Raw genomic sequence first — 20,811 nt, forward strand, 5'->3', positions numbered from 1 at the left:
GTGAGCAGATTCTTCATGAGGCCATACGTTGGTGCCCCACAGAGGGTGAGGAGGATCACCCTTCATTTGGCAGTGCTGTCTTCCCCATCTAGCTCATTGGTCACGAAGTATTGGTCGAGTCGCTCCACATAAGTTTCTCAATCATCTCCCTCCAAAAATTTCTCCAGGATGCCCACTGTTCTCTGCATCTTTGGGTTTGCTATCTGTATCTCATCGCCAGTTGTTGTGTATGGAGAAAGAATCAGACTGAACACTGTGAGCTCAAAGCAAAGTGTGACCTTAGTCTTTTATTGCAGGTCTCCAGAGTGCCTCTCCAACCTGTGAAGCCTCCTTAAATATCTGTGCTCCCAAGGAGTTGTGGGATCCCTTTGGACTCCAGGGGATGAGTCCTCTGGTGGCTGTACAGAGTAAGTACATGTCCACATATATAACAGTGACTCTGTGCCACAATGACAGCTCATCAACACTGATTTCTGCAATGAGACATAAACCAGCAATGGCAAAGGTCCAAGAAACATTTTAATAAACATCAATAACGAACAATGCCCCCCTCCACAACAACCTGAAGCAATACAGTTATTAAGCCAAAACTAAATAAACACAAAACTGTTTCCTGCAGAAAGTCAATGCAAACAGGACGGAAAAGGAGGTGGGGTAGCAGTAAAGTTTAAAGAGGAAATTAACGCAATTGTAAGGAAGGACATTAGCGTGGATGATGTGGAATCTATATGGGTAGAGCTGCAAAACACCAAAGGGCAGAAAACATTAGTGGGAGTTGTGTACAGGCCACCAAACAGTAGTAGGGAGTTTGGGGATGGTATCAAACAGGAAATTAGGGACGCATGCAATAAGCGTACAGCAGTTATCATGGGTGACTTTAACTTACATATTGATTGGGCTAACCAACCTGGTAGCAATACTGTGGAGGAGGATTTCCTGAAGTGTATAAGGGATGATTTTCTAGACCAATATGTTGAAGAACCAACTAGAGAACAGGCCATCCTAGACTAAGTTTTGTGTAACGATGGAGGATTAACTAGCAATCTGGTCGTGTGTGGTCCCTCGGGGAAGAGTGGCCATAATATGGTAGAATTCTTCATTAAGTTGGAGAGCGACACAGTTAATTTAGAAACTTGGGTCCTGAACTTAAAGAAAGGAAACTTCGATGGTATGAGACATGATTTGGCTAGAGTAGACTGGCGAATGATACTCAAAGGGTTGATGGTGGATAGGCAATGGCAGACATTTAAAGATCACATGGATGAATTACAACTATTGTACAGCCCTGTCTGGAGTAAAAATAAAACGGGGAAGGTGGCTCAACCGTAGCTAACAAGGGAAATTAGGGATAGTGTTAAATCCAAGGAAGAGGCAAATAAGTTGGCCAGAAAAAGCAGCAAACCTGAGGACAGAGAGAAATTTAGAATTCAGAAGAGGAGAACGAAGGGTTTCATTAGGAGGGAGGAAATAGAGTATGAGAGTAAGCTTGCAGGGAACATAAAAACTGACTGCAAAAACTTCTATAGATATGTAAGGAGAAAAAGATTAGTGAAGACTAATGTAGGTCCCTTGCAGTCAGAGTCAGAATCAGGTGAATTCATAATGGAGAACCAAGGAAATGGCAGAACAATTGAACAAATACTTTGATTCTGTCTTCACGAAGGAAGTCACGAATAACCAAAAGTATGAGGGGACCTAGGATCTAGTGAGAAGGAGGCACTGAAGGAAATCCTTATTAGTCATGAAATGGTGTTAGGGAAATGGATGGGGCTGAAGGCCGATAAATCCCCAGGGCCTGATAGTCTGCATCCCACAGTACTTAAGGCAGTGGCCCTGGAAATAGTGGATGCATTGGTGGTCATTTTCCAACATTCCATGGACTCTGGATCAATTCCTATGGATTGGAGAGTAGCTTATGTAACTCCACTTTTTAAAAAAGGAGGGAGAGAAAACAAGGAATTATAGACTGGTTAGCCTGACATCGGTGGTGGGGAAAATGCTGGAATCAATTATTAAAGATGTAATAGCAGCGCATTTGGAAAGCAGTGACAAGATCGGTCCAAGTCAGCATGAATTTATGAAAGGAAAATCATGCTTGACAAATGTTCTAGAGTTTTTTGAGGATGTAACTAGTAGAGTGTATAAGGGAGAACCAGTGGATGTGGTGTATTTGTACTTTCAAAACGCTTTTGACAAGGTCCCACACAAGAGATTGGTGTGCAAAGTTAAGGCACATGGTACTGGGAGTAATGTATTGACTTGGATAGACAACTGGTTGGCAGACATCAAGCAAAGAGTGCGAATAAACAGGTCCTTTTCAGAATGGCAGTCAGTGACCAGTGGGTGCCGCAGGGCTCAGTGCTGGGGCCCCAGCTACTTACAATATACATTAATGATTTAGACAAAGGAATTGAATGTAATATCTCCAAGTTTGCAGATGACACTAAGCTGGGTGGCAGTGTGAGCTGTGAAGAGGATGCTAAGAGGCTGCAAGGTGACTTGGACAGGTCAGGTGAATGGGCAAATGCATGACAATGAAGTATAATGTGGATAAATGTGAGGTTATCCACTTTGGTGGCAAAAACAGGAAGGCAGATTATTATTTGAATGATGACAGGTTAGTAAAAGGGGAGGTGCAACGAGACCTGGGTGTCATGGAACATCAGTCTCTGAAGGTAGGCATGCAGGTACAGCAGGCAGTAAAGAAAGCAAATGGCATGCTGGCCTTCATAGCGAGAGGATTTGAGTATAGGATCAGGGAGGTGTTACTGCAGTTGTACAGGGCCTTGATGAGAGCCACACCTTGAGTATTGTGTGCAGCTTCCTTCTCCTAATCTGAGGAAGGACGTGCTTGCTATTGAGGGAGTGCAGCGAAGGTTCACGACTAATTCCTGGGATGGCAGGACTGACATATGAAGAAAGACTGGATTGGCTAGGCTTATACTCACTGGAATTTAGAAGAATGAGAGGGGATCTCATAGAAACATATAAAATTATGATGGAACTGGACAGGTTCTGGCAGGAAGAATATTCTCGATGTTGGGGAAGTCCAGAACCAGGGGTCACAGTCTAAGGATAAGTTGGAAGCCATCTAGGACCAAGATGAAGAGAAACTTTTTCACCTAGAGGCTGGTGAACTTGTGGAATTCTCTACCACGCAAAGTTGTTGAGTCCAGTTCGTTGGATATATTCAAGAGGGACTTAGATGTGGCCCTTACGGCTAAGGGGATCAGGGGGTATGGAAAGAAGGCGAGTGTGGGGTACTGAAGTTGCATGTTCAGCCATGATCATATTGAATGGCGGTGCAGGCTCGAAGGGCCGATTGGCCTGCTCCTGCACCGATTTTCTATGTTTCTATGTTTCTAACCCATTTCTTATGCTACAACCTTTTACAATGTGAACAATTCCACATGACCTCAAACTTGTGCCAGGCCTCAATGGCTCTTTGACACACTTTTCCCCTTGCTTCCCATTGATCCCCTCCCACACCTGCTGCTCCTCCTCAATGAGGCCTCAGTGCCTACAGCAAGGCTGCTAGAGGGCTGCTGTGTTCGGGGGCCAGACAATGCAGACAGCATCTGAAAACGCCCTGGACCAGCTCTTGGCCTGGAAGGCCTGGCTGCAGACTGCCATGCCTCACCATCAGCAGAAGCAGTTACTGGTGGCTGGAATGTGTACTGTGTATGGTGCACGGTTGGCGAGCCAGTGGTGGGAGCCAGAATGCTGTCATCCTGAGGAATTACACCACCTTCCATTTCCTGGGAGCCACTGACTCTCCGACAGAGCTGGGCCTCAGCATCCGGAGCATGATGTGTCTCCACAACTTGCTGGTCTGCTTCAGTACCATCACTTCCCCGTTGGACAGTGTGGAACACAGAGAAGATGGCAGCAGTCATCGACCGCATCACGTCACCAAACAGCAGCGTTGCTTGTGCCTACGATTTGTGCGATGCTGCAACGTGCTCAAGGGCACACGCCACACACTCTGGAATGTCACTGTCGCTGCTCAAGGTCATGAGGGTCTGTGTGTGGGCAATGATGGCCTCACTGGACTCCTGAGTTGCATTAACAATCTGTGACGCTGCCTCCACAACAGTTTCAGTAAGCTTGTCGATGCTCTCTGGGATCCATCCCAATGCATCCATAAGCTCACGGTGCATTCCTGTGTTTTCCCTGGACATTTCCACCAAGTACAGTTCCATGTCTGCCTGCCGTTGAGCAGACCTACTATGCTGACTCACCTTCTGGAGAGCTGCCCTCCGACATTCCCCTCTTGCTTTGCGTTGCTGTAGGCAACTGGGGCCAGGAGCCTTCGAAGACTCAAACCCCTCAAAGATCTCATTGCCGTAGATGACAAATGTAGAGACGGGGCAACTGGTGAGCTCTGTGGCTCAGCTATGTTGGTTCCCTCCGCTACCTCGTCATCACCACCATGGCCAGATATCGATGCATCCTGGGAAGGCTGGAGCGATTATGGCTGATCTTCTGCAAGCACAAAAATACATACGTGTGGTTAGCAGCACGGGGCAGGGTGACATCATAGAATCATAGAATCATAGAAATTTACAGCACGGAAGGAGGCCATTTTGGCCCATCGTGTCCGTGCCGGCCAATAAGAGGCTATCCAGCCTAATCCCAATTTCCAGCTCTAGGTCCGTAACCCTGCATGTTATGGCACTTCAGGTGCACATCCAAGTACTTTGTAAATGTGGTGAGGCTTTCTGCCTCTACCACCCTGTCAGGCAGTGAGTTTCAGACCCTCACCACCCTCTGGGTAAATAAATTTCCCTTCAAATCCCCTCTAAACTTTCTACCAATTACTTTAAATTTATGCCCCCTGGTTGTTGACCCCTCTGCTAAGGGAAATAGACTCTTTCTAATCCACTATATCCAGGCCCGTCATAATTTTATACACCTCAATGAAATCTCCCCTCAGCCTTCTCTGTTCCAATGAAAACAAATCCAGCCTATCCAATCTGTCCTTGTAGTTTAGATTCTCCACTCCCAGCAAAATCCTCGTAAATCTCCTCTGTACCCTCGCCAGTGCAATCACGTCCCTTCTGTAATGCGTTGACCAGAACTTCACGCTGCACTCTAGATGTGGCCTAACTAGTGTTTTATACACTTCAAGCATAAACCCCCTACTTTTGTATTCTATGTCTCGCCTAATAAAGGCAAACACTCCATATGCCTTCTTAACCACCTTATCTACCTGACCTGCTGCTTTCAGGGATCTTTGGACATGCACTCCAAGATCCCTTTGTTCCTCTACACTTCTCAGTATCCTACCATTTAATGTGCAATCCCTTGCCTTGTTCGCCTTCCCCAAATGCATTACCTCACACTTCTCTGAATTAAATTTCATTTGCCACTGTTCTGCCCACCTGACCAGTTCATTTGAAGGGCCGCTGCTACTTCATTATACATCTCAATGCAGTCTCTTCAGGCACCCTACCCATTCACAAATGCTCACTACCCGAAGGGGGCTCAGCATCGATCCAGCAACTGCCCGAGCTGCTACTCCAATGAGGGCCGACACCCGTTCCTCAACATCATTATGTTGCAATGTTTGAGGTGGCCCCCCACCCCTGCCTGTGCACAGCTGCTCCCTCCTGTTGTGGGTATACTTCGGCTGCAAAGAGAAAAATAAGAAGGGCTCAGAAAGGGTTTCTCTCCTGTTGTGGCACATATGCCTACCATAGTACAATAGGTGAGACTGTGTGAATGGTCCACTGGCTTCCGTTCAATCTGTTAGCATGTTGCATGAGCTTCGTGAGTGATTACTAGGAAGTTATAGGGATGTAACATAAGGGCTGCAGGTGACCTTTCTGAGAGCCATTAGCTGCAGTGGGAGTGTATTGCGAGGAAGGATGTAAATTGCTGAGTTCATGTGCATCGAGCATTAGAAGGCAGTGGGTGCAGAAGGAAGCCTTCATCGTTCTTATGCATTGTGAAACCCACCCTACAGACAGCAAGACTTTTAAGAGGGACCATATGCATGAAAGACTTCACATAGTGTGTGAGATTCATGTTAGAAGGAAAGACATACCTAAATGTGAATGGTAGTCACCCTGACGACACTGCTAAGGTCGTTGAACCTTTTTTGACATTGTGTCCCAGTTCTGGGCACAGTGTCTGCTGCAGAGACCTCCTGTGCAATCTCCCTCCACAGTCTCTTATATACATTTGGAAGTGGTCTGGCTCAGCAAGATGGAGTGAGGACCACATCCTCTCCACTGCATGGATTAAGTCCTCACTAGTCTCATTGCTGAAGCGCCTGGCATGCTGCCTTCCCTCCTGCTCCTTTAGCTCTGCAGAAGTGGCTGAAGTGGGCGGTTTATATGCGCATGCGCAGAGGAAGCTGCCGCGCACTTCATTGGATTTGCGACCGGGGGAAAAAAACACTGCGCATGCGCAAAATGGCCACCTCCTTTAATGACACAAGTTTCGGCTCGGTCGCACAAAGTCCATTGTGCCATGCCTAACTTAACGCCAACGCTCCTCCAACTTACTTTTTCACCAAAACTTGCAGTCGAAGGCGCAAACTATTTTCAGGCGCTAACTTTAATGCCTCACCATGATTAACACCCCCAAATCCTAACAGCCCAAAATTCAGCCCCTCATCTTTTGACTAGGCATGTTACAGCCTTCCAGACTCAACACTGAGTTCAATAATTTCAGATCATAACTACAGCTCCCAGTTTTTCAGACAGTAATTCCTGGTAATGATTCTGCTGCTGATGTTAACAGCTCATTTAGACCCATCTTTTGTTTGTTTTCTTGATCCATTACCAAACCCTTTTGCTTTGCCCCATCATCCCATTTGCAATTTAATCACTCTGGCCTTCCACCCTGTCAGACCTTCCCTTTTGTTCTTTCCTCCATCCCCTTCCCCTCTCTACTTGATTAAAATCAGTTACACCTCTAACTTTTTCCAGTTCTGAGGCAAGGCCATCGACCTGAAAGGTTAACTCTGTTTCTTTGTCCACAGACTTTGCCTGACTCTGTGAGCTGTTCCAGCATTTTCTCTTCTTATTTCAGATTTCCAGCATCCATGGTATTTTGCTTTTGTATTCATAAAGTTTTGGGTTTTGAGAATTCACAACTCCAAAAATATTTGCCAAACGTTGGAGCAAAGCAGAGCTGTGGTTTACTCTTGCACCATGAGAGAGCAATAATGAAATGTGATGCACAGATTTAAGAACTAATACTCAAGGTTTCTTGACCATCATTTCACTAAGATGCTGCCCCTAACTGAAACCAAAAGTGTCCCTTCTGAAATTATTAAAAAAAACATTGTGGAAAAGTTAATTTGCTAATCTTCGTTAATCCACATACGGCTGGCAAAATATGTTGGCAGAGCAGAGCAGAGGAGACATTTCTAAAGGCACTGCTTGTAAGATTTAAGGTTGGACTGCTCTTAAAAAGGTCCTGTCAGCAGCAAAGTAAAGATGTAATTCCAAGACAAGAGCAGCAAAGAGAGCGGCATAAACATTCTTCTGGCTAAAATTAGGTGTAGGAATTGTGGATGTGGTTGGCAACACAGAAACCATGACCAAGGAAGTGACACAGGCAGCGAGTGACAACTCCATAACTCCCAGTGTGCCTCTCCTCACAAAGTTATCACCAAGATATGTGTGATGGAAGCAAGCAGTTTGAAACATTGTTAGTCCTGAAATCACAGTTAACAAGCTTGAGGTTACAAACTTGTGCCTGCATTTTCCATGGGGGTTCTCCCAATCTCATAAGGACATAAGAAATAGGACCAGGCGTAAGCCATATGGCCCCTCGAGCCTGCTCCGCCATTTAATAAGATCATGGCTGATCTGATCATGGACTCAGGTCCACTTCCCTACCCGCTCCCCATAATCCTTTATTCCCTTATCGGTTAAGAAACTGTTGATTTCTGTCTTAAATTTATTCAATGCCCCAGCTTCCACAGCTTTCTGAGGCAGCGAATTCCACAGATTTACAACACTCTGAGAGAAGAAATTTCTCCTCATCTCAGTTTTAAATGGATGACCCCTTATTCTAAGATTATGTCCCCTAGTTCTAGTCTCCCCTATGAATGGAAACATCCTGACTGCATCCACCTTGTCAAGCCACCTCATAATCTTATGCATTTCGATAAGATTGTTATATATGTGGACTTGTATTTACTCAGAGGGCTCATACCCCGGAGTCCCAAGGGACCCCATAATCCCTTGGGAGCACAGGTATTTAAGAAGGCTTCACAGGTTGGAGACGCACTCTGGAGACCTGCAATAAAAGACGAAGGTCACACTTTAGTTTGAGCTCATAGTGTTCAGTCTGACTCTTTCTCCGTACACAACAATTGGCGACGAGATACAGATAGCGAACCCAAAGATGCAGAGAAGAGTGGGCATCCTGGAGAAATTTTTGGAGGGAGATGATTGGGAAACTTTTGTGGAGTGACTTGACCAATACTTCGTGGCCAACGAGCTAGATGGGGAAGAGAGCGCTGCCAAATGTAGAACGATCCACCTCACCGTCTGTGGGGCACCAACGTATAGCCTCATGAAGAATCTGCTCACTCCAGCGAAACCCACGGAGAAATCGTACGACGATTTGTGCACAGTAGCCCGAGAGCATTTGAACCTGAAGGAAAGCATTCTGATGGCCAAGTACCGGTTCTACACCGACAAAAGGTCTGAAGGCCAGGAAGTGGCGAGTTATGTCGCCGAGCTGAGACGCCTTGCAGGACATTGCGAATTTGAAGGACATTTGGAACACATGCTCAGAGACTTTTTCGTACTTGGCATTGGCCACGAAACCATACTTTGCAAGCTTTTGACTGTAGAGATCCTAACCTTGAGTAAGGCCATAGCGATAGCCCAGGCGTTCATTGCCAGCAATGACAATACAAAGCAAATCTCTCAGCACACAAGTTGTGCTACAAGTACTATGAACAAAGTGATGTTGTTTTCGAATCATAATGTACATGTAAGGTCACTCATACCTGCAGCTACACGTCTGCAGATGTCTCAGAGTCCAACATCAAGGGTGATGAATGCAAGGCCATTAAGACCTTGTTCGCGCTGCGGGGGTGATCATCATTTCCATTCATGCCGATTCAAAGGATACATTTGCAAGGGATGTGGAACAATGGGACACCTCCAATGAGTGTGCAGGCGAGCTGCTAAGCCTGTTAAACCTGCAAACCACCACGTTGTAGAGGAGGACAGATCCACGGAGTATCATTATGAACTAGAGCCTCAGATAGAGGAGGCAGAGGTATATGGGGTACACACATTCACCACGAATTGTCCCCCGATAATGCTGAATGTTGAACTAAATGGACTCTCGGTGTCAATGGAGCTGGACACGGGTGCGAGCCAGTCCATCATGGGCAAAAAGACTTTCAAAAGGTTGTGGTGGAACAAGGCCTCAAGGCCAGTCTTAATTCCAGTTCACACGAGACTAAGAACTTACACTAAAGAACTGATTCCTGTAATCGGCAGTGCTACCGCAAAGGTCTCCTACGATGGATCAGTGCACAAGCTACCACTCTGGGTGGTACCGGACGATGGTCCCAAATTACTCGGCAGGAGCTTGCTGGGAAAGATACGCTGGAACTGGGATGACATCCGAGTACTATCACCCGCTGACGACACTTCGTGTGCTCAGATCTTAAACAAATTTCCTTTGCTGTTCGAACCAGGCATCAGGAAATTCCAAGGAGCAAAAGTGCAGATCCACTTAATTCTGGGGGTGTGACCCATCTATCACAAGGCGAGAGCATGGCGAGCACTGTACATGGTGAGAGAAATGGTAGAGATTGAGCTAGACCAGCTGCAACAAGAGGGCATCATTTCACCGATCGAGTTCAGCGAGTGGGCCAGTCCTATTGTCCCAGTCCTCAAGGGAGACGGCACCATCAGAATCTGTGGTGATTACAAAGCAACTATCAATCGTTTCTCCCTGCAGGACCAATACCCACTACCAAAAGCCGCCGACCTCTTTGCAACGCTGGCGTTGACGAAGACGTTCATGAAGCTGGATCTGACGTCAGCCTACATGACGCAGGAACTGGAGGAATCATCGAAGGCCCTCACCTGCATCAACACACACAAAGGTCTTTTTGTTTATAACAGATGCCCGTTTGGAATCCGATCAGTGGCGGCGATATTCCAGAAAAACATGGAAAGTTTACTGAAGTCAGTCCCGCACATCATGGTCTTCCAGGACGACATCTTGGTCACAGGTTGGAACACAGTCGAACACCTGCAGAACCTGGACAAGGTTCTTATTCGACTCAACCATGTGGGGCTCAGGTTAAAATGTTCAAAGTGCGTTTTCCTGGTGCCTGAAGTGAAGTTCTTGGGAAGGAGGATTGCGGCAGATGGCATCAGGCCCACCAACGCGAAGACGGAGGCAGTCGAGAACGCACCGAGGCCACAGAACATGACGGAGCTGCGGTTGTTTCTGAGACTCTTGAACTACTTTGGTAACTTCTTACTGGGTCTCAGCACACTGTTAGAACCACTACATGTCTTACTATGAAAAGGGGGCAAATGGGTTTGGGGCAAAAGCCAAGAAAATGCCTTTGTAAAAGCGATAAAATTGTTATGCTCAAACAAATTGCTTGTGTTGTATGATCCATGTTAGCGTTTGGTACGAGCATGTGATGCGTCGTCATATGGCATCGGGTGTGTATTGCAACAAGCTAATGATTTCGGGAAACTGCAACCGGTTGCTTATGCATCCAAGAGTCTGTCTAAGGCTGAGTGAGCCTACAGTATGATTGAAAAAGAAGTGTTAGCGTGTGTCTATGGGGTAAACAAAATGCATCAATACCTGTTTGAGCTAATATTTGAATTGGAAACTGACCATAAGCCACTTATATCCAAGAGTAAAGGGATAAATACCAACGCATTGTCCCGCATCCAGAAATGGGCGCTCACATTGTCCGCATACAACTACGCCATCCGCCACAGGGCAGGCACAGAAAACTGCACCGATGCTCACAGTAGGCTGCCATAGCCCACCATGGGGTTGGAAATGGCACAGCCCGCAGATCTAGCCATGGTTATGGAAGCATTTGAGAGTGAGCAATCACCCGTCATTGCCCGGCAGATCAAAACCTGGTAAACCCTTGTTATCTCTAGTCAAACACTGTGTGCTTCATGGGAGCTGGTCCAGTGTCCCAGTGTAAATGCAGGAAGAGATAAAGCCGTTCCAACGGCGCAAAAATGAAACGTCTATACAGGCAGACTGCCTTCTGTGGGGCAATCGAGTAGTGGTCCCCAAGAAGGGCAGAGACACCTTCATCAATGACCGCCACAGTACTCACCCAGGCATTGTAAGGATGAAAGCGATAGCCAAATCCCACGTGTGGTGGCCCGGTATCGATGTGGACTTAGAGTCCTGCATTCACAGATGTAATACATGCTCACGGTTGAGCAATGTACCCAGGGAGGCGCCGCTAAGTTTATGGTCTTGGCCCACCAAACCATTGTCTAGGGTACACGTCGACTATGCAGGCCTATTCTTGGGTAAAATGTTCCTTGTAGTTGTAGATGCGTACTCCAAGTGGATTGAATGTGAGATAATGTCTGCTAGCACGTCCGCTGCCATTACTGAAAGCCTGCGGGCCATGTTTGCCACACACGGCTTACCCGGTGAGCGACAATGGGCCATGTTTTATTAGTGCTGATTTCAAAGAATTCATAATCCATAACAGGATCAAACATGTCACATCTTCCATGTTTAAACCAGCGCCCAATGGTCAGGCAGAGAGAGCAGTGCAAACCATCAAGCAAGACTTGAAGAGGGAACTGAAGGCTCACTGCAGATTCGCCTATCCTGAGTCCTGTTTAGCTACCGCACGAGACCACACTCACTCATTGGGATCCCACCTGCTGAACTGCTCATGAAAAGAGCACTTAAGACAAGGCTCTCATTAGTTCACCTGATCTACATGAACAGGTAGAGAGCAGGCAGCTTCAACAAAGTGCATACCATGATAGCGCAAATGTGTTACGCGAGATTGAAGTCAATGATCCTGTATTTTTATTAAAATATGGAAAAGGTCCCAAGTGGCTTCCCGGCACTGTTGTGGCCAAAGAGGGGAGCAGGGTGTTTCGGGTCAAACTTTCAAATGGACTCATTCACCGGAAACACTTGGACCAAATCAAACTCAGATTCACGGACTACCCTGAGCAACCCACCTTGGACCCTACCTTTTTTGATCCCCCAACACACACACCAGTGGCAACCGACACCACTGTTGACCACAAAGCAGAACCCATCATCCACAGCAGCCCTGCAGGGCCCAACACACCAGGCAGCCCAGCAAGACCAGCTGCACAGCAACCCAGCGAGGGCCCAACAAATGATTCAACAACACCAGCTTTCACACCGAGACGATCAACCAGGGCAAGAATGGCCCCAGATCGACTCACATTGTAAATAGTTACACTATTGACTTTGGGAGGGAATGTTGTTATATATGTGGACTTGTATTTACTCTGTACAGCCACCAGAGGGCTCATTCCCCGGAGTCCCAAGGGATGCCATTATCCCTTGGAAGCACAGGTATTTAAGAATGCTTCTGCAGTGTATGTAGGCACCTTTAATAATGAATCCACGAGGCAGGGTATGATACTTAAACTGTGTAGACCTGTAGTCCTTTATTTCCAGCTCCTGAGTGAGGACAAGCTGTGAGTTCCTTTTTATACTGGGTTACCTGCCGTGTGCAGGTAACCCTTAGGTCTCCAGATGCAGCACACTGGTGTACAGGTAAGGTGTGTACAGTATAAGGGTACATTCAATGTGGCATAACAGTATTACAGACATCACACAGTAAACAGGCATGCATACACAACAGCTTCACAGGTTGGAGAGGCACCCTGGAGACCTGCAATAAAAGACTAAGGTCACACTTTACTTTGAGTTCACAGTGTTCAGTCTGACTCTTTCTCCATACACAACAAAGATCACCTCTCACTCTTCTGAATTCCAATGAGTAGAGGCCCAACCTACTCAAACTTTCCTCAAAATCAAGCCCCTCATCTCCAGAATCAACCGAGTGAACCTTCTCTGAACTGCCTCCAAAGCAAGTAGATCCTTTCTTAAATATGGAAACCAAAACTGTACGCAGTATCGAGATAGAAAATAGGTGCAGGAGTAGATCATTCAGCCCTTCGAGCCATTCAATGAGTTCATGGCTGAACATGCAACTTCAGTACCCCATTTCTGCTTTCTCGCCATACCCCTTGATCCCCCTAGTAGTATGGACTACATCGAACTCCTATTTCAGGTATGGCTTCACCAATACCCTGTATAACTGCAGCAAGACTTCCCTGCTTTTATACTCCATCCCCTTTGCAATAATGACCAAGATTCCATTGGCCTTCCTGATCACTCGCTGTACCTGCATACTATCCTTTTGTGTTTCACGCACCAGGAGCCCCCAGGACCCACTGTACTGCAGCATTATGCAATTTTTCTCTATTTAAATAATATCTTGCTCTTTGATTTTTCTACCAAAGTGCATAACCTCACACTTTCCAACATTATACTCCATCTGCCAAATTTTTGCCACTCACGTAGCCTATCGATGTCCTTTTGCAGTTTTTTTTGTATCCTCCTCACACATTGCTTTTCCTCCCAGCTTTGTATCCAATTTCCTACATTAACTTCAGCAGAAGCTCAGTGGAATGCCCAGAGAAAGAGCATTAATGTCTTAAAAATGGCCGTTTATGCTGTCTCACCATGGTTTCCCACCCAAGTTATGCCAGCAGGTCGGTCGAGCCCTGGAGAGTTTTCCCCCTGTGAACAAAGTGAGCTGTTCAGGTTTTTTGATATGAAACAATTACATGATACCCCTGGAGAATCCTGCAAATCATGCCTATCCTTTCAGCAATCATTTTCTCTGTGGGAACTCTGTAAGACAAATGCTCCAAATTCTCCAATAGTTGTCAGACTGTGAGTCACAACCATTCTGCTTTCATGCAGGGAAAAAGGCTGCACAATTTCCAGCCACAAGCAGACATTTGCACATAAACCTAGCAGGAGGAGGAGGAAATTGAGGTGCTGGGATCCCACTCCACTAATTGCATAAGGGAAGGAGCCATGGGGGCAGGGAGCACCCCGCATCCACAGTTGGTTTGTGCAGAACAAGTCCTATTGTTTAACTATCCTAAGACTATCAGTTTTCTGACATGTAACCGGTGCAATTTTAACCGAACCCGCTCGACAGGAAACTGAGATCAACACTGGTTTTTACATCCCACCCGATTTTACTCTCCATTGAAGTTCCTGCTCTATCAGTTAGGTTAACGTTGCCCTCCCTCCTGATCCCCGACCCCCAATCGCCATACACTCTGTGGAGACTCTTTCATGAGCAGAACTTTAAGGAAATGAGAGCTATCAGGAAATTCATTGCATTTCATGTCTTGTTCTCTCCACAGCAGCTGGAAACAAGGAAGAAGAGGAGAGAGAGAGATAGAAAGTGACTTAAAGGCAGGACTCACAACAGCAGAAATTCATCCTGTCATAAGAACATCAGAACAGAAGAACATAAGAATTAGGAACAGGAGTAGGCCATCTAGCCCCTCGAGTCTGCTCCGCCATTCAACAAGATCATGGCTGATCTGGCCGTGGACTCAGCTCCACTCACCCGCCGGCTCCCCATAACCCTTAATTCCCTTATTGGTTAAAAATCTATCTATCTGTGATTTGAATATATTCAATGAGCTAGCCTCAACTGCTTCCTTGGGCAGAGAATTCCACAGATTCACAACCCTCTGGGAGAAGAAATTCCTTCTCAACTCGGTTTAAAATTGGCTCCCCCGTATTTTGAGGCTGTGCCCCCTAGTTCTAGTCTCCCCGACCAGTGGAAACAACCTCTCTGCCTCTATCTTGTCTATCCCTTTCATGATTTTAAATGTTTCTATAAGATCACCCCTCATCCTTCTGAACTCCAACGAGTAAAGACCCAGTCTACTCAATCTATCATCATAAGGTAACCCCCTCATCTCCGGAATCAGCCAAGTGAATTGTCTCTGCACCCCCTCCAAAGCCAGTATATCCTTCCTTCAGTAAGGTGACTAAAACTGCATGCAGTACTCCAGGTGCGGCCTCACCAATACCCTGTACAGTTGCAGCAGGACCGCCCTGCTTTTGTACTCCATCCCTCTCGCAATGAAGGCCAACATTCCATTCACCTTCCTGATTACCTGCTGCACCTGCTAACTAACTCTTTGGGATTCATGCACAAGGACCCCCAGGTCCCTCTGCACCGCAGCATGTTGTAATTTCTCCCCATTCAAATAATATTGCCTTTTACTGTTTTGTTTTCCAAGGTGGATGACCTCACATTTTCCAACATTGTATTCCAACTGCCAAACCTTAGCCCATTCACTTAAACTATCCAAATCTCTTTGCAACCTCTCTGTGTCCTCTCCACAACCCACTTTCCCACTAATCTTTGTGTCATCTGCAAATTTTGTTACACTACACTCTGTCCCCTCTTCCAGGTCATCTATGTATATTGTAAACAGTTGTGGTCCCAGCACCGATCCCTGTGGCACACCACTAACCACCGATTTCCAACCTGAAAAGGACCCATTTATCCCGACACTCTGCTTTCTGTTAGCCAGCCAATTCTCGATCCATTATAATACATTTCCTCTGACTCCGCGTACCTTTATCTTCTGCAGTAACCTTTTGTGTGGCACCTTATCGAATGCCTTTTGGAAATCTAAATACACCACATCCATCGGTACACCTCTATCTACCATGCTCGTTATATCCTCAAAGAATTCAAGTAAATTAGTTAAACATGATTTCCCTTTCATGGATCCATGTTGCGTCTGCTTGATTGCACTATTCCTATCTAGATGTCACGCTATTTCTTCCTTAATGATAGCTTCAAGCATTTTCCCTACTACAGATGTTAAACTAACCGGCCGATAGTTACCTGCCTTTTGTCTGCCCCCTTTTTTAAACAGAGGCGTTACATTAGCTGCTTTCCAATCCGATGGTACCTCCCCAGAGTCCAGAGAATTTTGGTAGATTATAACGAATGCATCTGCTATAACTTCCGCCATCTCTTTCAATACCCTGGGATGCATTTCATCAGGACCAGGGGACTTGTCTACCTTGAGTCCCATTAGCCTATCCAGCACTACCCCACTAATGATAGTGATTATCTCAAGGTCCTCCCTTCCCACATTCTCGTGACCAGCAATTTTTGGCATGGTTTTTGTGTCTTCCACTGTGAAGACCGAAGCAAAATAATTGTTTAAGGCCTCAGCCATTTCCACATTTCCCATTATTAAATCCCCCTTCTCATCTTCTAAGTGACCAACATTTATTTTAGTCACTCTTTTCCGTTTTATATATCGGTAAAAGCTTTTACGATCTGTTTTTATGTTTTGCGCAAGTTTACTTTCGTAATCTGTCTTTCCTTTCTTTATTGCTTTCTTAGTCATTCTTTGCTGTTGTTTAAAATTTTCCCAATCTTCTAGTTTCCCACTAACCTTGGCCACCTTATACACATTGGTTTTTAATTTGATACTCTCCTTTATTTCCTTGGTTATCCACGGCTGGTTATCCCTTCTCTTACCACCCTTCTTTTTCACTGGAATTATTTTTGTTTAGCACTATGAAAGAGCTCCTTAAAAGTCCTCCAATGTTCCTCAATTGTGCCACTGTTTAGTCTGTGTTCCCAGTCTACTTTAGCCAACTCTGCCCTCATCCCACTGTAGTCCCCTTTGTTTTAGCATAGTCGGCTCGTTTGAGACATTACTTCCTCACCCTCAATCTGTATTACAAATTCAACCATACTGTGATCACTCATTCCAGAGGATCTTTTACTAGGAGATTGTTTATTATTCCTGTCTCATTACACAGGACCAGATCTAAGATAGCTTGCTCCCTTGTAGGTTCTGTAACCTACTGTTCTAAGAAACAATCCCGTATGCATTCTATGAATTCCTCCTCAAGGCTACCCCATGCAATTTGATTTGACCAATCGATATGTAGGTTAAAATCCCCCATGATTACTGCCATTCCTTTTTCACATGCCTCCATTATTCCCTTGATTATTGTCCGCTCCACCGTGAGGTTATTATTTGGGGGCCTATAAACTACGCCCACCAGTGACTTTTTCCCCTTACTATCTCTAATCTCCAGCCACAATGATTCAACATTTTGTTCATTAGAGCCAATATCGTCTCTCACAACTGCCCTGATATCATCCTTTATTAACAGAGCTACCCCACCTCCTTTCCCTTCTTGTCTATCTTTCCGAATTTTAAGACACCCCTGTATGTTTAATTCCCAGTCTTGGCCATCCTGCAATCACGTTTCTGTAATGGCCACCAAATCATACCCATTTGTAATGATTTGTGCCTTCAACTCATTTACTTTATTTCGAATGCTGCGTGCGTTTAGGTAGAGTGTTTTAATATTAGTTTTTAAACCATGATTTTTAGTTTTGACCCCTCCTGCAGCCCCTTTATAGTCATACATATTGTCCCTTCCTATCACCTTGTGGTTTACACTTACCCCAGTGCTACTCTGCTCTGTTGCCTCCTGCCTTTTGCATTCTTTCTTGGGATCCTGTTCATCTGAGCTCTCACCCACTCTAACTAGCTCAGAGTCCTCTCCTGGGTTCCGAATGCTCCTCGCATTGAGGCACCGAGCTTTCAGGCTTGCCTTTTTATTACACTTTGACCCTTTATAATTTTGCTGTACATTGGCCCTTTTTGTTTTTTGCCTTGGGTTTCTCTGCCCTCCACTTTTACTCATCTCCTTTCTGTCTTTTGCTTCAGTCTCCATTTTGTTTCTCTCTGTCTCCCTGCATTGGTTCCCATCCCCCTGCCATATTAGTTTAACTCCTCCCCAACAGCACTAGCAAACACTCCCCCTCGGACATTGGTTCCGGTCCTGCCCAGATGCAGACCGTCCGGTTTGTACTGGTCCCACCTCCCCCAGAATCGGTTCCAATGCCCCAGGAATTTGAATCCCTCCCTGCTGCACCACTGCTCAAGCCACGTATTCATCTGAGCTATCCTGTGATTCCTACACTGACTAGCACGTGGCACTGGTAGCAATCCCGAGATTACCAGTTTTGAGGTCCTACTTTTTAATTTAGCTCCTAGCTCCTTAAATTTGTCTCGTAGAACCTCATCCCTTTTTTTACCTATATCGTTGGTACCAATGTGCACCACGACAACTGGCTGTTCACCCTCCCTTTTCAGAATGTCCTGCACCCGCTCCGAGACATCCTTGACCCTTGCAACATACCATCCTGGAGTCTCGGTTGCGGCCGCAGAAACGCCGATCTATTCCCCTTACAATCGAATCCCCTATCACTATCGCTCTCCCACTCTTTTTCCTGCCCTCCTGTGCAGCAGAGCCAGCCACGGTGCTTACTACCCCAGAGAGTGTCGCTATGAGGCATAGAATGTAAGAGCAGGGGAGGTATGCATGAACTGTATAAAACACTAGTTAGGCCACAGCTAGAGTACTGCGTGCAGTTCTGGTCACCACTTTGCAGGAAAGATGTGATTGCATTAGAGATGGTACAGAGGAGATTTACGAGGATGTTGCCAAGACTGGAGAATTTTAGCTATGAGGAAATATTGGATAGAATGGGGTTGTTTTCTTTGGAACAGAGGAGGCTGAGGGGAGACTTAATTGAGGTGTATAAAATTATGAGCGGCCTAGATAGAGTGGATAGGAAGGACCTAATTCCCTTAGCAGAGAGGTGAATAACCGGGGGCTGGAAATGAGGAAGAAGAAAAGTAGAGAGAGAGAGAAAGAGAGGGAGAGAAAGTGATTCAAAGGCATAGATTTAAAGTAATTGGTAGAAGGATTAGAGGGGAGTTGAGGAGAGCTTTTTTTACCCAGAGGGTCTGAACTCACTGCTTGAAAGGGTGGTAGAGGCAGAAACGCTCACCGCATTTAAAGTGGATATGCACTTGAAGTGCAGTAACCTACACAGCTATAGACCAAGAGCTGGAAAGTGGGATTAGGCTGGATCGCACTTTTTCAACCAGCACAGACCCAATGGGCTGAATGGACACCTTCTGTGGTGAAAACGTCTATGATTCTATAACCCAAGCAGTTCAGATGGAGGGTTGGCTCTGGGTGCTGATGGACACACAAGGAAAGGAGAGAAGACAGACTAGAAATGGAGAAGGATCTTCCTGAGCAGGCTGAGGAAATGTCAGCCCTTGGTTGAAAAGGATTCGAATGATAATTTCATGGGTCTTGAAGGAAGCTCGTGGATCATCAAATTCACGTAACGGCATTGCAAAGCCTCTGCAAGGTTGGTGGAAGCGTCCAATGCCCTCCTTTGTGACAAGATCAGAGAGGGCTGAGGGCTTCCCAAGAATGCAGAGCAGGCTGGAGTGAATGGCAGCTGCAAGAATCTGCTTATTCCTACAAAACACATAAACCTGGAGGCAAATCAGCATCTCCAATGTGCAGGATTTAACTGATGACATTCAGGTCTTGGGTGATGGAATGGAGAAAATGAAGACTGTGTTACCTACCGTATACCAAGTACACCATTTCAAAGGGCTTACTGGATACTCGGCATAATTTCCCTTCAAGATTAAAGGATATTGATAATGTGATGATCAGTGGCAACAAATATTGTGATCCCTTACCCAGTGGGAGAACAAGAGGTGGCTTCCAGAATTCTGTCTACCCTCAATATAACAGCGCCGAGAGTTCACTGCTCAATCCCTTCAGGTGTCGTTACAGATGGAAAAAAAGAAAAAAGAACTCGCATTTCTACAGTGGCTTTCATGACAAAGTGTTTTACAGCCAATGAAGTATTTTTGAAGCCTAGTCACTGTTGTAACGTTGGAAATGTGGCAGCCAATTTGCACACAGCAAGCTCCCACAAACACCAATGGGACAATGACCAGATAATCTGTTTTTTAGTGATGTTGGTGGATACCAAATATTGGCCAGGACACCAGGGAGAACTACCCTGCTCTTCCTTGAAATGGTGCTGGGGGATATTTTACGTCCACCTGAGAGGGCAGATGGGGCCTTGGCTTAATGGCTCCCCTGAAAGATAGCACCTCTGACAGTGCAGTGCTCCTTCAGCTCTGTACTGGAGTGTCAGTCTATATGTGCTCAACATTCTGACTCAGAGGTGACTGTGCTATCACTGAACCATGACTGAAAGTCAGCAAGACATTCCAAGGCCAGAACAACAGTCTGATATGGGGCATCTCAGAACTTAGAGGCCTTGGGAGGAGGGTTACTTCCATCCTAGTGGGCTCATGGTCATATAGAATAGCCGTCCACATCTAAGAATCACAGGGGGGTGGAAATTGCCCCTTTCCTTTAGGCCTCCTAACACCGGAAATTGGCGGCCATGCTGCGGAATGCAATGACCGCCGAATTTTCGTGTAATGGCCGCCATTATCAAAATTCCTCTCCTGCGTTATCCCAGCAGTGACCCACTACCCCCGCCCCCCCTCCCCCCACCATTGCTCCGCTGTTGACGATCCATGCTAAGTGTGTCATCACCGTCGATGTTTCCCCCCGACAGTGAAATTTCACTGTGAAAATCTTCCTCCCGCCGGGCAGTGCCGAAAGCTGCTTTTTTTCAGGCAGTGCAGTGAGGCTGTGGCCTTCTGCAATGGCGGTGTGGCTCCCATTAAAGGGGAGGACGTACTGCCGCTGCCGCCATTTATTTTTTGTCACCCGACTGCCATGTTGGGCCGACAATTATGCCGGCCAGGCCACCAATGGGCAGCCTGGCAATCCCTCTCGGTGCAGTGGCGGCTGCTCCGCACCACCCCAACTTCCGCC

The sequence above is a fragment of the Pristiophorus japonicus genome, chromosome 7 (genome assembly GCF_044704955.1).
Source record: "Pristiophorus japonicus isolate sPriJap1 chromosome 7, sPriJap1.hap1, whole genome shotgun sequence".
Lineage (NCBI taxonomy): Eukaryota > Metazoa > Chordata > Chondrichthyes > Pristiophoridae > Pristiophorus > Pristiophorus japonicus.